The sequence below is a fragment of the Heterodontus francisci genome, chromosome 35 (assembly GCF_036365525.1).
Source record: "Heterodontus francisci isolate sHetFra1 chromosome 35, sHetFra1.hap1, whole genome shotgun sequence".
Classification (NCBI taxonomy): Eukaryota; Metazoa; Chordata; class Chondrichthyes; order Heterodontiformes; family Heterodontidae; genus Heterodontus; species Heterodontus francisci.
Window position 1 is genome coordinate 19,472,979 of NC_090405.1, and position 14,542 is coordinate 19,487,520.

General features: G+C 44.1%; 3 non-coding genes across 3 annotated transcripts; 2 read left to right on the forward strand and 1 right to left on the reverse strand.

Annotated features, from left to right (window-relative positions):
* Window positions 1-1,319: 1,319 nt before the first annotated feature.
* Window positions 1,320-1,392, reverse strand: trnaf-gaa (transfer RNA phenylalanine (anticodon GAA)). The gene has a single exon. It is a non-coding gene; the product is annotated as a tRNA-Phe (tRNA).
* Window positions 1,393-5,233: 3,841 nt separating this feature from the next.
* trnar-ucu (transfer RNA arginine (anticodon UCU)) lies at window positions 5,234-5,324 on the forward strand. The gene is given in 2 exon segments: window positions 5,234-5,270; window positions 5,289-5,324. It is a non-coding gene; the product is annotated as a tRNA-Arg (tRNA).
* A 9,146-nt stretch (window positions 5,325-14,470) lies between these two features.
* Window positions 14,471-14,542, forward strand: trnaw-cca (transfer RNA tryptophan (anticodon CCA)). Its single transcript has one exon. It is a non-coding gene; the product is annotated as a tRNA-Trp (tRNA).

Genomic DNA, 14,542 nt, shown 5'->3' on the forward strand with positions numbered 1-14,542 from the left:
CTACTCTGTATTCCAATATCCAAGTCACTTACCTTTAGCAAAAAAAGCAGTGGTTCTAGCACTGACCCTTGGGGAACACCACTGTCGACTATCCTCCAGTCTGACAAAGAACCATTTAATAAGACTCGCTGTTTTCTGTCCTTAAACCAATTTTCTATCCAATTGGACACTGACCCTCCTATACCACGAACCTCAATTTTGTTAACCGCCCTTTTATGTGGTACCTTGTCAAATGCTTCCTTAAGATCCATATAAACAACATCCACTGCATTCCCTTCATCAACCTGCTCTGTTAGTTCATCAAAAAATGCAGTTAGATTAGTCAAGCATGAACTCCCATTTATAAATCCATGCTCACTCTCCTTAATTAACTCGAACCTCTCCAAGTGACTGTTGATTTTTTACCCTGATTATTCTTTCTAAAACCTTACCCACCACTGCTGTTAATCTAACTAGCCTGCAGTTACCCAGACTGTCCTTACACCCTTTCTTGAATAAGGGTGTCGCATTTGCCACTGTTTAATCCTCTGGCACCTCCCCCGTATCCAGGGAAGATTGGAAGATTATAGCAAGCCCTTCCGTTATCTGCATCCGCATTTCCTTTCGCAACCTGGGATGTGAGCCATCCGGACCAGGTGATTTATCTACCCTAAGCACAGCCAGCCTTTTTAGTACCTCCCTCTCTCAATTTGTACCCTCTCCATTGACACTACTCTCTTCACTTTGACTGATATTATGTCAAATTCCACTTCCTTAGTGATCACTGATACAAAGTACTCATTAAGTAGATTAACATTGCCCTGCACCTCTAAGCTTATATTATCCTTTTTGTCCCTAATAGGCCCTACTCAACCTCTTACTACCCACTTATCATTTACATGCTGCTCGAAGATTTTTGGGTTTCCTTTCATGTTGACTGCCAGTCTATTCTCATAGAAATAGAGAATAAGCAAATATAGAAGATGTAAGTATTTCCCATCCTTGATGAGGTGGAATTTTTTATGTTGTGGGTGGTAATGTCTTGGCCCACGAGTGTGGTGGAAGCAGAGACAATCAATGATTTGAAAAGGAAATTGGATGGATACTTGAAGGAAAGAAACTTGCAGGAGGAAAGGGATCAAGCTTGTGAGTGGAACTGACTAGATTGCTCCGGGGAGAGCCAGCATGGACGTGATAGGCCAAATGACCACCTTCTATGTTGTAAATGACTCTGTGTTGTTTCTCAAATTCAATCCACTGGTGCTTGGTAAATAATTTCAAAGTAAATTGTGCAACTGGAAAATCAGAACCAAGGCAAGGGACACATAAGGAAGCAAAATTGCTGAAACCCGGGATTGAACCAGGGACCTTTAAATCTTCAGTCTAACGCTCTCCCAACTGAGCTATTTCAGCCCTACATTAATGGTGTCTTGGTGTCCGTGTTTTGGAAGAAAATACATACATTCAAGTTTTCCAAAAAATTAAAGAACACAACATGTGAGTAATATTTCCCATTGCTTTCTCAGTACTGATGGATTGTGAAGCGGGAGACAGCCAGAAGTGCCACTGAGCCGCACAGACCCCGAGCTGAGAATGAAATGAGATCAAATTCAATCTTTCATAGTGAGATGCTGCTGAGAGGTATTCCCTATTCCTTTACATCACCTCACACTTGTCACTATTAAATTCCATCTGCCACCTGTCTGCCCATTCTGCTAGCCTATCACTGTCCTGTTGCAGGCAGTTCATATCATCCTCACTGTTTGTCACTCCTCCAAGTTTGGTGTCATCGGCATATTTTGAGATTCTACGCTGTATTCCAAGATCCAAGTCACTTACCTTTAGCAAAAAAAGCAGTGGTTCTCGCACTGACCCTTGGGGAACACCACTATCGACTATCCTCCAGTCTGACCGAGAACCATTTAATAAGACTCGCTGTTTTCAGTCTTTAAAACAATTTACTATCCAAATGGACACTGACCCTCCTAATCCATGAACCTCAATTTTGTTAACCACCCTTTTATGTGGTACTTTATAAAATGCTTTCGTAACATCCATATAAACAACATCCACTGCATTCCCTTCATCAGCATTCTCAGATAGTTTATCAACAAATGCAGTTAGATTCGTCAAGCATGAACTCCCATTTATAAATCCATGCCCACTCTCCTGAATTAACTCAAACCTCTCCAAAGGACTTGATTTTTTTCCCTGACCTGTTGATCTCGTGCTGATTGCAAGCTCACCATCGAGCATGTATTTGGCAATGTGACCATCATCCATTTGGCCCAGTCAACAGAGTCACCGCTGACTCAAGAGGGCAAACATGCTGCGGATCCCTGCACGCTGGTGTACTTCCGCATTCGGCACTCTGTCCTGCCAGGAGATGCCCAGTATCCATCTGAGGCAGTGGAGGTGGAAGCTGTTCAGCTTCTTTTTTTGGTTTGTATCAGTTGTTGATGCTTCTCTACTCTAAAGGAGGGTGCTGAGAACACAAGCCTGGTACACATGGAGCTTTGTATTTTCGGTCACTTTGATTAGAGATACAGCACTGAAACAGGCCCTTCAGCCCACCGAGTCTATGCTGACCATCAACCACCCATTTACACTAATCCTACACTAATCCCATATTCCTACCAAACATCCCCACCTGTCCCTATATTTCCCTACCACCTACCTATACTAGTGACAATTTATAATGGCCAATTTACCTACCAACCTGCAAGTCTTTTGGCTTGTGGGAGGAAACCCACACAGACACAGGGAGAACTTGCAAACTCCACACAGGCAGTACCCAGAATCAAACCCAGGTCCCTGGAGCTGTGAGGCTGCGGTGCTAACCACTGCGCCACTGTGCCGCCCTGTGCTGTTGGTTCACACTTGTCTTCTCAACTTTGACATGACAGCTGCAGCATTGGCAATCCTGGTGCTGATTTCAGCATCAAGGGACAGATTGCTGGTGATTGTTGATTGAAGGTATGTGAAGCTGTTGACAACCTCCAAAGTGAGGTTGTCGATGTTGATGGAAAGTGGAGTCTCTACGTCCTGGCCCATAACTTTCATCTTCCTGATGCTGATTGTCAGTCCAAACTCTTTGCAGGCCAGGGAGAACCGATCTACAAGCTGCTGTCAGTGAACTTCATTATGGGATGTCAGCACAGCATCATCAGCAAACAGCAACTCACAGACTAGGAATTTCCCCACTTTGGTCTTGGCGCACAGTCTTGCCAAGTTGAACAGCTTATCGTCAGCTCTGATGTGCAGGTGAACACCCCCATCTGAGTCACTGAAAGCGTACAATAGCAGCATGGAGAAGAATATGCCACTTATAAAGGATGTGATAACTAGACAGTGAGAAAATAATGATATGATTGGGCAGAGTCAACATAGATTTATGAAAAGAAAAACAGGTTTGAAAAACCTGTTGAGTTTTTTGAGGATGTTACCTATAGAACAGATAAAGGAGAACCAGTGGATGTGTGGTATTTGTATTTTCCTTTGGTAAGGTCCCACACAGGAGGTGAGTAAACAATATCAGAGCACATAGGCTTGGGGATAATATACTGATATGGATTGAGAATTGGTTAACAGACCAAAAACAGAGAGCAGGAATAACGGGTCCTTCTCAGGATGGCAGGCTGTTACTATTGGGGTACTGCAAGGATCAGTGTTGGAGCCACAGCTGTTAACAACCTATATAAATGATTTGGATATGGGAATTAAATGTAATATTTCCAAGTTTGCAGATGACACAAAGCTCGGTGAAGTGTGAGTTGTGAGGAGGATGCAGAGAGGCTTCCAGGGGACCTGGAGCGGCTCAGTGAATGGGCAAGAACATGGAATATAATGTGAATAAGTGTGAAGTTATCCACTTTGGTGGAATAAACAGAAAGACAGAGTATTTCTTAAATGGTGAGAGGTTGGGAAGTGTTGATGTCCAAAGGGACCTGGGTGTCCTTGTTCCTGAGACACTAAAAGCTCTTGTGCAGGTGCAGCAATCAATTAGGAAGGCAAATGGTATGTTGTACCCACATGAGGGGTCATGAGTACAGGAGTAAAGATGTCTTGCTGCAATTGTATGGAGCCTTGGTGAATCCGCACTGGAGTATTGTGTACAGTTTAGTCTCCTCATCTTATGAAGGATACACTTGCCATAGAGGGGGTGAAACAGAGGGTCAACAGACAAATCTTTTTTTTGCATTTATTTCATTTCATCTCAGTTTGTTCAGTTTGCTTACCTACTGTTTTTTTTCAGGTTTGTACTTGCTGCTGTTCAATATTCAGTCCGTTATTACCTAATCTGTACTAATGCTTTGTCTTTCAACACACCATTAACATATTGTTTGCCTTTGCTGCATGACCTTTTGGTCAGCTATGTGGCCTTGTCCAATCTACACCTTCTCCTTTGTTATCTCTTGCCCCACCCCCACCTCACTTGCTTATAACCTGTGACTTTTCTAATATATGTCAGTTCCGAAGAAGGGTCACTGACCTGAAACGTTAACTCTGCTTCTCTTTTCACAGATGCTGCCAGACCTGCTGAGTGGTTCCAGCATTTCTTGTTTTTGTGTCACCAGACTAATCCCTAGGATGGTGGGATTGTCTTATGAGGAAACTGGGCCTGTATTCCTTAAAGTTTCGAAGAATGAGAGGTGATCTGATTGAAACTGACAAAATTCTTACAGGGCGTGACAGTGTGGATGTAGACAGGATGTTTGCCCTGGTTGGTGAGTCTAAAACCAAAGGACATCGTCTCAGAATAAGGAGTAGGCCATTTAAAACTGAGATGGGTGGAATTTCTTCACTCAGACGGTGGTGAATCATTGGAATACTGTGCCCCAGAGGGCTGTGGCAGCTCAATCATTGAGCATGTTCAAGACAGAAATTGATAGAAATCTTGATACTCATGACATCAAGGGATATGGGGATAGCATGGGAAAGGGGCTTTGAGGTAGGTGATCAGCCATGATCGAATTGAATGACAGAGCAGGCTCGACGGGCTGAATAGCTTACTCCTATGTTCCTCTGTTCCTAAGAGAGTTGGCGCCAGCGCGCAGCCCTGCTTTACCCCACTGCTGATCTTGAAAGCGTCTGATGTTGCTCCATTGTAACTGATGGAACTGTGCATGTTCTCGTGGAAAGAAGAGATGATGCCCAAGAGGTCAGGAGGGCAGCCTATGTTCCATCGCAGTTTGAAGAGGCCGTCTCTGCTGACAAGATCAAAGGCCTTAGTGATGTTGATAAAATTGTGTGAGGCTCTGTGGCGCAATGGATAGCGTGTTGGACTTCTAAATGATGACTAAGAAGATATTCAAAGGTTGTGGGTTCAAGTCCCACCAGAGTTAGATTTTGGACCAGAAACAGAGGAGCACAACGGAACAACAAATGAAGAAATGCGCCAAAAGCACAGACTCGGAGACAGAGCGAGAGAGAGAGGAGCAGAGCAGGGGAATAAAATCGAGGAGTGACGTCACAATGGAGAAGTGAGAGCAGGGAAACAGAGAGCCGCTGGGGTGAGCGCACAGGATTTGGTTCTTTCTTCGGTGCAGTGGAAGGAGCTGTTTGGTGAGGATCTGGTAAGCTGTGACATCACAGGCAAGCAGGTAGTTCATTGATTTGGAAGAAGCTGCATGTTTGATGACTATCTGGTAAGTGATTAAGGTCCATTTTAGTCCTAACGTTTAAAATAGTAAACAAACTAGTGGTAAGCTTAATAAAATATACAATAAAATAAACAATTGAATAAAATAATTAAGTAGTTAATTGAAACACGTTAAGGATGACAGGACAGGTGATGTGTCACAGCTGCAGCATGTGGGAGCTCCTGGATGCCAGTGTGATCCAGGGCAAACACGTCTGCAGTAAGTGTTTGCGGCTCAAAGAGGGAGAAAAAAGGAATGTAGTGGTAGTAGGGGACAGTATAGTAAGGTGGATTGACTCTGTTCTCTGCAGCAAAGAGCAAGAGTCCAGACGGCTGTGTTGCCTGCCGGTGCCAGGATTCAGGACGTCTGCTCAGGGCTGGAGCGAAACATACAATGGGAGGGGGAGGATCCAGTCGTCGTGGTTCATGTCGGTACCAACGGCATAGGCAGGACAAGGATAGAGGTTCTGCACAGTCAGTATGAGGATCTAGGCAGCAAATTAAGAAGCAGAACCTCAAAGTTAATCATCTCTGGATTAATACCTGAGCCATGTGCAAATTGGCATAGGACAAATAAGATTAGAGAAAGTAATGTGCGGCTGAAAGACTGGTGTGGTAGTAGTGGGTTCTGGTTCGTGGGGCATTGGCACCAGTACTGGGGAAAGAGGTGGCTGTACCGTTGGGACGGTCTGCACCTGAACCGTGCTGGTGCCGGTGTTCTAGCGAGCCACATAACGAGGGAAGTAGAGACGGTTTTAAACTGAATAGTGGGGGCAAGGGATCAAATTTGGGAAGATATGGTGAATCAAGGAGGAGAGACAAGGCAAGAGAGAAAGGTATAAATATGGGAAATGATAAACAGACTGTGACAGGAAGGGACAGAATGTACAAATCTAAGAGTAAATCGACAGATAAGGCTAGAGGTGACAAAAATAAATAAAAGGACAAAACTAAATGCTCTGTATCTGACTGCATGATGCATTCAAAACAAAACAGATGAACTGAGAGCACAAATAGAATAAATAAGTACGATCTGATAGTCATTACAGAGATATGGCTGCAGGGCGACATAGATTGGGATGAGAATATTGGAGGTGACATGGCATTTTGGAAGGACAGGAAGCTTGGAAAAGGTGGCGGGGTAGCTCTGTTAATTAATGATGGTATTAGCGTAATAGAGAGGGATGACCTGAGTTCTGGAGATCAGGATGCAGAAGCAGTTTGGGTACAAATGAGAAATCATGAAGGCAAGAAGTCACTTGTGGGAGTGGTGTACAGGCCACCTAACATTAACCACACTGTCGGATGGGATATAAAGGAAGAAATAATGGCAGCTTGGCAGAAAGGTACTGTGATAATTATGGGGGATTTTAATCTACATATAGACTGGAAAATTCAGATGGGCAGAGGTAGCCTAGATGAGGAGTACATAGAATGTTTTGGGGATAATTTCTTGGAACAATACATTCTGGAGCCAACCAGAGAGCAGGCTATACTAGACCTGGCATTGTGCAACGAGATAGGATTAATTAATGACCTCATAGTTAAGGTGCCCCTAGGTAGTAGCGATTATAATATGATTGAATTTTACATTTAGTTTGAGGGTGAGGAGAGTGGGTCCCAGACTAGTATTTTAAATTTAAATAAGGGCAATTATAAGGTCATGAAAGCAGAGCTAGCTAAAGTGAACTGGCAAATTAGGTTAAGGGATAAGTCAATAGAGATGCAGTGGCAGACATTTAAGGGGATATTTCAGACTACACAGAATAGATACATTTCAACGAGAAAGAAAAGTTCCAAAGGTGGGACTCACCATCCATGGTTCACGAAAACAGTTAAAGATACTATCAAACTTAAAGAAAAAGCCTATAATTGTGCAAAGATGGGAGGCAGGTCAGAAGATTGGACAGAATATAAAAAAAACAGCAAAGAATTACTAAAAGATTGATAAGGAAGGTAAAATTAGAGTATGAGAGAAAGCTCGCAAGAAATTTCAAGACAACTAGTAAGAGTTTCGAAAGATATTTTAAAAAGAAAAGAGTTAACAAAGCGACTGTTGGTCCTATAGAAAGTGTGTCTGGGGAATTAATAATGGATAATTAAGAGATGGCAGATGAACTGAACAGATACTTTGCATCGGTCTTCACTATTGAGGATACAAATAACATCCCAGTATTAGCCGTATATCAGGAAATTGAAGGGATGGAGGAACTCAAGAAAATTACAATCACCAGGGAAGTGGTACTAAACAAATTGTTGGAGCTGCGGGTTGACAAGTCGCCAGGTCCTGAATTGGCTAGTGAGATAGTTGATGCGCTGGTTTTAATATTCCAAAATTCCCTAGATTCGGGAAGGTTCCGTTAGATTGGAAAAGAGTGAATGTAACTCATTTATTCAAAAAGGGAGGGAGACAGAAAGCAGGAAACGACAGGCCAGTTAGCTTAACATTTGTCTTAGGGAAAGTGTTTGGAGCTATTACAGAGGATGTTATAGCAGGGCATTTAGAAAAAATTAAGGTAATCAGGCAGAGTCAACATGGTTTTTTGAAAGGGAAATCATGTTTAACCAATTTATTGGAGTTCTTTGAGGGAGTTACATGTGCTGTGGATAAAGGGGAACAAGTGGATGTATTGTATTTCGATTTCCAGAAGGATAAGGTGCCATATCAAAGGTTATTGCAGAAAATAAAAGCTCATGGTGTCGGGGGTAACATATTGGCATGGATAGAAGATTGGCTAGCTGACAGGAAACAGAGAGTCAGCATAAATGGGTCATTTTCTGGTTGGCAAGAAGTAACGAGTGGTGTGCCACAGGGATCTGTGCTGGGGCCTCAACTTTTTACAATTTATATAAATGACTTAGATGAAGGGACTGAAGGTATTGTTGCTAAATTTGCTGATCACAAAGATAGGTAGGAAAGTAGGTTGTGAAGAGGACATAAGGGGGCTACAAAGGGACATAGATAGCTTAAGTGATTGGGCAAAGACCTGGCAAATGGAGTATAATGTGGGAAAGTCGGAAATTGTCCACTATGGCAGGAAGAATAAAAAAGCATATTATCTAAATGGTGAGAGATTGCAGAGCTCTGAGATGCAGAGGGATCTGGGTGTCCGAGGGCATGAATTGCAAAAGGTTAGTATGCAGGTCCAGCACGTAATTAGGAAAGCTAATCGAATGTTATCATTTATCACCATGGGAATTGAATACAATAGTAGGGAGGTTATGCTTCAGCTATACAGGACATTGGTGAGACCTCTTCTGCAGTACTGAGTACAGTACTGGTCTCCTTATTTGCGGAAGGATGTAAATGCATTGGAGGTAGTACAGAGAAAGTTTACGAGACTAATACATGGAATGGGTGGGCTGTCTTACGAGGAAAGATTGGACAAGCTAGGCTTGTCTCCACCAGAGTTTAGAAGAGAAAGAGGCAACATGATTTGTTATTTAATTTATTAATTAACAAATTAGCTATCCTCCAGTCTTCCGGTACCTCACCCGTGGCTAACGATGATACAAAAATCTCTGCCAGCGCCCCAGCAATCTCCTCCCTTGCTTCCCATAGCATCCTAGGATACATCTGATCAGGCCCTGGGGATTTATCCACCTTAATGCGCTTCAAAACCTCCAACACCTCCTCCTTTGTAATGTTGATATGCTGCAGGATATCGCTGTTCCCTCCCTTGAACTCACTAGCTTCCATGACCTTCTCCACGGTAAATACAGACGAGAAATATTCATTTAAGACCTCGCCCATTTCGCGTGGCTTCACACATAGATTGCCACACTGATCCTTAAGGGGACCTACTCTCTCCCGAGCTACCCTTTTACTCTTAATATACTTATAGAATCTTTTAGGATTCTCCTTTATCTTATCTGCCAGGGAAATCTCATGGCCCCTTTTCGCCCTCCTAATTTCCTTCTTAAGTGTACTCCTACATCCCCTATACTTCTCGAGGGAGTCACTCGATCCCAGCTGCCTATACCTGACGTATGCCTCCTTCTTTGTCCTGACCAGACCCTCAATATCCCTCGTCAACCAAGGTTCCCTAAACTTGCCAGCCTTGCCCTTCCATCTAACAGGAACATGCTGGCCCTGAACTCTTCCTATCTCACTTTTAAAAGCCTCCCACTTGCCAGACGTCCCTTTACCTGTAAACAGCCTCTCCCATTCAACTTTTGAGAGTTCCTGTCTGATGCCATGGAAATTAGCCTTCCCCCAATTTAGGACTTCAAGCTGAGGACCAGTCCTATTCTTTTTCATAACTATCTTGAAGCTAATAGAGTTATGGTCACTGGTCCCAAAGTGCGCCCCCACTGACACACCAACCACCTGCCCATCCTCATTTCCGAAGAGGAGATCGAGTGTAGCCCCTTCTCTAGTCGGGCCATCCACGTACTGCTTCAGAAATCTATCCTGGATTCACTTAACAAATTATTCCCCATCTGATCCCTTAGCACTAAGGCAGTCCCAGTCAATATTAGGGAAGTTAAAATCACCTACTATTACAACCCTACAATTCCTACACCTATCTGTGATTTCCCTACATATATGCTCCTCCACTTCCCTCTGACTATTGGGGGGCCTATAGTATAATCCCATCAAAGGGATCACCCTTTTATTATTTCTAAGTTCTACCAGTATGGCCTCACTGGACATTCACCCCGGGATATCCTCTCTAAGTACTGCCGTGATGTCCTCCCTAATCAATAGTGCAACTCCCCCTCCTCTCTTACCTCCACCTCTGTCACGCCGGAAGGATCGGTACCGCGGAACATTGAGCTGCCAGTCCTGCCCATCCCTCAACCACGTTTCCGTAATAGCTACAATATCACAATCCCATGTACCGATCCATGCTCTGAGTTCATCTGCCTTACCTGTAAGGATACTTGCATTAAAGTAAATGCAGTTTAGCCCACCAGACCTTCCACGCTCCCTGTCCTGCCCCTGCCTGGCCTGCCTACTGGACTTGCTTGCTTTAACCTCTCCATTTGCCTCAACTATCTCATCGGAGAGACTACTACTTTGGGTCCCACCCCCGCTGCAAGACTAGTTTCAACCCCCCCGTGTATTACTATAAAATCTCCCGACAAGGATATTGGTCCCCTTCCAGTTCAGATGCAAACCGTCCCTCTTGTACAGGTCACCTCTGCACCAGAAGAGATCCCAATGATCCAAGTACCTGAAGCCCTCCTGCCTTCTCCAGTCTTCAGCAACGCATTCATTTGCCTAATCCTCCTATTCCTACCCGCACTAGCACGTGTCACAGGGAGTAATCCTGAGATTACAACCCTAGAGGTCCTGCTCTTTAACCTTCTGCCTAACTCCCTATATTCACTTTGCAGAACCTCATCTCTCTTCCTGCCTATGTCGTTCGTACCAATATGGACCATGATCTCTGGCTGCACACCCTCCCCTTTCAGAATTTCCGGCAGCTGCTCCGAAACATCCTTGACCCTAGTATTAGGGAGGCAACATACCATTCTGGAGTCTCGTTTGCGGCCACAGAAACGCCTATCTGCACCCCTTATGATAGAATCCCCTATCACAATACCTCTTCCACTCCTTTTCCTCCCCTGCTGTGCAGCAGAGCCCTCCGTGGTGCCACGGACCGCGCTGTTGCTCTTTTCCCCTGGGAGGTCTTCCCCCCAACAGGAACCAAAGCGGTGTATCTGTTTGAGAGGGGGATGGCCACAGGGGACTCCTGCACTACCTGCCTGCTCCTACTATTCCATCTGGTGGTCACCCATCCCTTTTCTGCCTGTGCATCCATTACCTGCGGTGCGACCACCTCACTAAACATGCTATCCATGACGCCCTCAGCTTCGTGGACGCTCCACAGTGAAACCACCCGCAGGTCCAGCTCCATAATGCGAGTAGCCAGTAGCTGCAGCTGGATACACTTCCTGCACACATGGTCGTCATGGAGACTGGGAGGGTTCCTGAATCCCCACATAGCGCAGGAGGAGCATATCACGGGGCTGAGCTCTCCTGCCATGACTTACCCTTAGATTAATTAGTTACTCCCTTAATTAAAAAATACTAATGACACTAGGGGCCTTGTTCTACCCACTACAATCTAAAGTCCTTCATAAGCTACACTGAATAAAAAAAACAATTTAGTAGTACTCATCTTATCAGCAGAGGTTTTTTTTTCAGGTAAAAAACTTTGCCCTTTTCTTTAAGATATTTAAATACACGAACAGCAGTGACTCACCAACCAATCACCTTGCAGCTCTCCTCTGACATCACAGTTGGCTTCTTTTTTTTCAAAACTCCAGCACACTGGAAGATCTCCACTCCACTCCTGGAAGGTAAGAGACTGGGCCTCGATCCTCGGATTGGATTTATAGGCTCCGCTGTCGGCGTTCTCCTCATATCGGTCCATATAGGTCTGCTCCGCTCCGCTCCTCTCCGCTCCCGGAAGGTAATTCACCAGCTTTTGCAGAAAAGTAGGACTTAAGCTGTTGCAGTACCTGTTAGAAAGATAGTCTAAGTTATTCTGAAGTCATCTTCCAATGTCATCTACATGGAAGCAGGATTTTAAAGGATAAGATGTAGTTTTTAAAAGTCACTTCAATCTTGCTCAAGAGTCTTTTCAAAGAAGCCAAGTAAATCTTGATAAAAAGTCATATACATTTAGAGATCTTTTAAAAGCACTTCAATCTTGTTAATAAAAAGTCAGATGTAAATTTAAGAACTCTGATCAGGCTATGCTAAAAACTTACATACAATTAAGAAATAAAATACAACATTTAAAATGTCTGAACTCCCTCTTAAAGTTGACAACTGCTGCTGCCGGTGTCTTCCTGGAATAGTGGAGCTGTTGTGTCAACAGAAAAGTCCTTCCCGAGCAACCCTGAGCCTGTTGGTACTGGCTTTAATCCAACCCAGGTAAAAATCAGGGTACATTGTGGGCAATGAGCCCAAATTGCTGAACTACAGGTCCCTGTCACTTTAAAGAGTGGGCTGGTGCGATTATGATCAGAGGCTCCTTCTAAGCACATTTCTCACCACCACAACTTCCAGATGCTGGTGTTAGTGTGTGCATGTACCAGCAGTTGCAGTGCTGTTCAGACCCTCAATAGCAGTGAAAGTCTCAGAGTTCACCGCTATTGGGGCTGTAAAATCCAGGCCAATATCTCACAGTCCTGTTAGATTTGCTCTCCCTCTGTACAAAATCAAACTCCACACATTGTCTTTCACTCACTCCTGTTTCCAGCCCTGACGGTGCAGAAATCCCCTCTCAAAGGTACACAATCCAGTTGATTTCTGATCAAATACCTCCTTCCTCATTCAATAGAGGAAACAGAGACATGAACAGGAGTCAGGTTCAAGAAAGTTTCACCAACAGAGCAAAGAAAGGCACCAACAAAAGTCACCCCGACTTTCCAAATCATTTCACTGGAATATTCTTTCACTTGTTTTGTCGGATGACTGCAATAAATCTGAAAATGAGCACCATGAGGTTTGTGTTCACGAGTCACTTGTTCTCCTGTGTTTGTCTGTCAGGTTTGTAATTCAGTTTGTATTGGATATTGAAGAGAATCTCTTTTCAAGATTATTACACATCGTACTATGTTTAAAGCAACCAACTTGTAAAATGGCAGAAAATGAATGTTTCAATACCTGTGTGACCAGAATCTTCCAATGCTTTTCAACAGCTCGATTGATGATGCTTGTAATCTGTATCCTGTGGAGAATGGGAGAGGAGAATAAAAACATGGTGCATGAACAGGACAGGCTGTGTAAAATGGGAGCACAGAAATACTGCCACCTCATTGAAAGTTAATGAGATTTATTCGAAGTCAGACACCTGTCCGCAATGAACAAGTGAATACATTAATTGTCCACTTTCAATCTAAATGGGACTGAGGTTCCAACAGAGAAGTTTTCTGGAAAATACCTGCTGCAGTTTTAAAATTGATGAACTGGAACATCTTATACTAACTTTCAAATAACTGGAGTGATTGTATAGTTCTCATAGTGGAGAGAAGGAGTTGTTTATAAATATAAGCAGAAAAACACATTTGTGGATTGGTGAATGAGCTTTATCTTTCTGAAATGTATTTGTCCATTGGTTGCAGGTCACTGGAAATTCTTTTTTACATTTCAATTGTAGCAGCAGCAGTTAGCAGCAAAATGTCTGATTAATCAGAGTAGTGGGTCTGGGAAACACTTAAACAGCCGAGACCCTGTAAAACAGAACTCCAAGTAATAGTTTAAATAAGGCACTGAACTGACAGAGCGGTAAAGGCCTGCTCAGGTCAGGAAAAAAAACCCGACACGAACCTGACAGAACCACATTGGACCCGAGCCCGACCCGGCCCGAGTATCTCCATTTATTCCCACGCCCAAACTAACCCGAGCCTTACCCGACCACTGGAATGTTCACTTTATCTACCTCCCGATTCCGAATCTACAGGAAGCTGCAGCATGAGCGCAATGACGTCATAGAGATGCTCACTTGCTCACTGAGCAGACTCAGAGTTTCCCTCCTTGATGACCCGGACTCCCAGCTTAGGTTGGCTTTTCAACTTTTGACACTTATTAAACTCAACTTCCCAGCAGAGTTAAATGTAATACTTACTGTGTGTGTCCGACACGGACTCAGCCCGACCTGGACCCAGCCCAACCCGAACCTGGCCCGACCTGACCCGAGCCCGAAAGCCAGACCCGGAAGAGCGACCCAACACGACCCGGACCCGACACAGGTCGTCGGGTCCCGTCGGGTTCAGGTCGGGTGGCAGGCCTTTACAGAGCGGAGGTCAGATGAGGATTGAATTAATTTCAATCACTGAATCTAAACAAGAAGTAAATCTGCCAGGAATGGAAGACTTTGCTTTATCTGTGAGCTTGTGGCACAACGGTAGCGTGTCTGACTCCAGATCAGAAGGTTGTGTGTTCAAATCACGTCAGGCTCA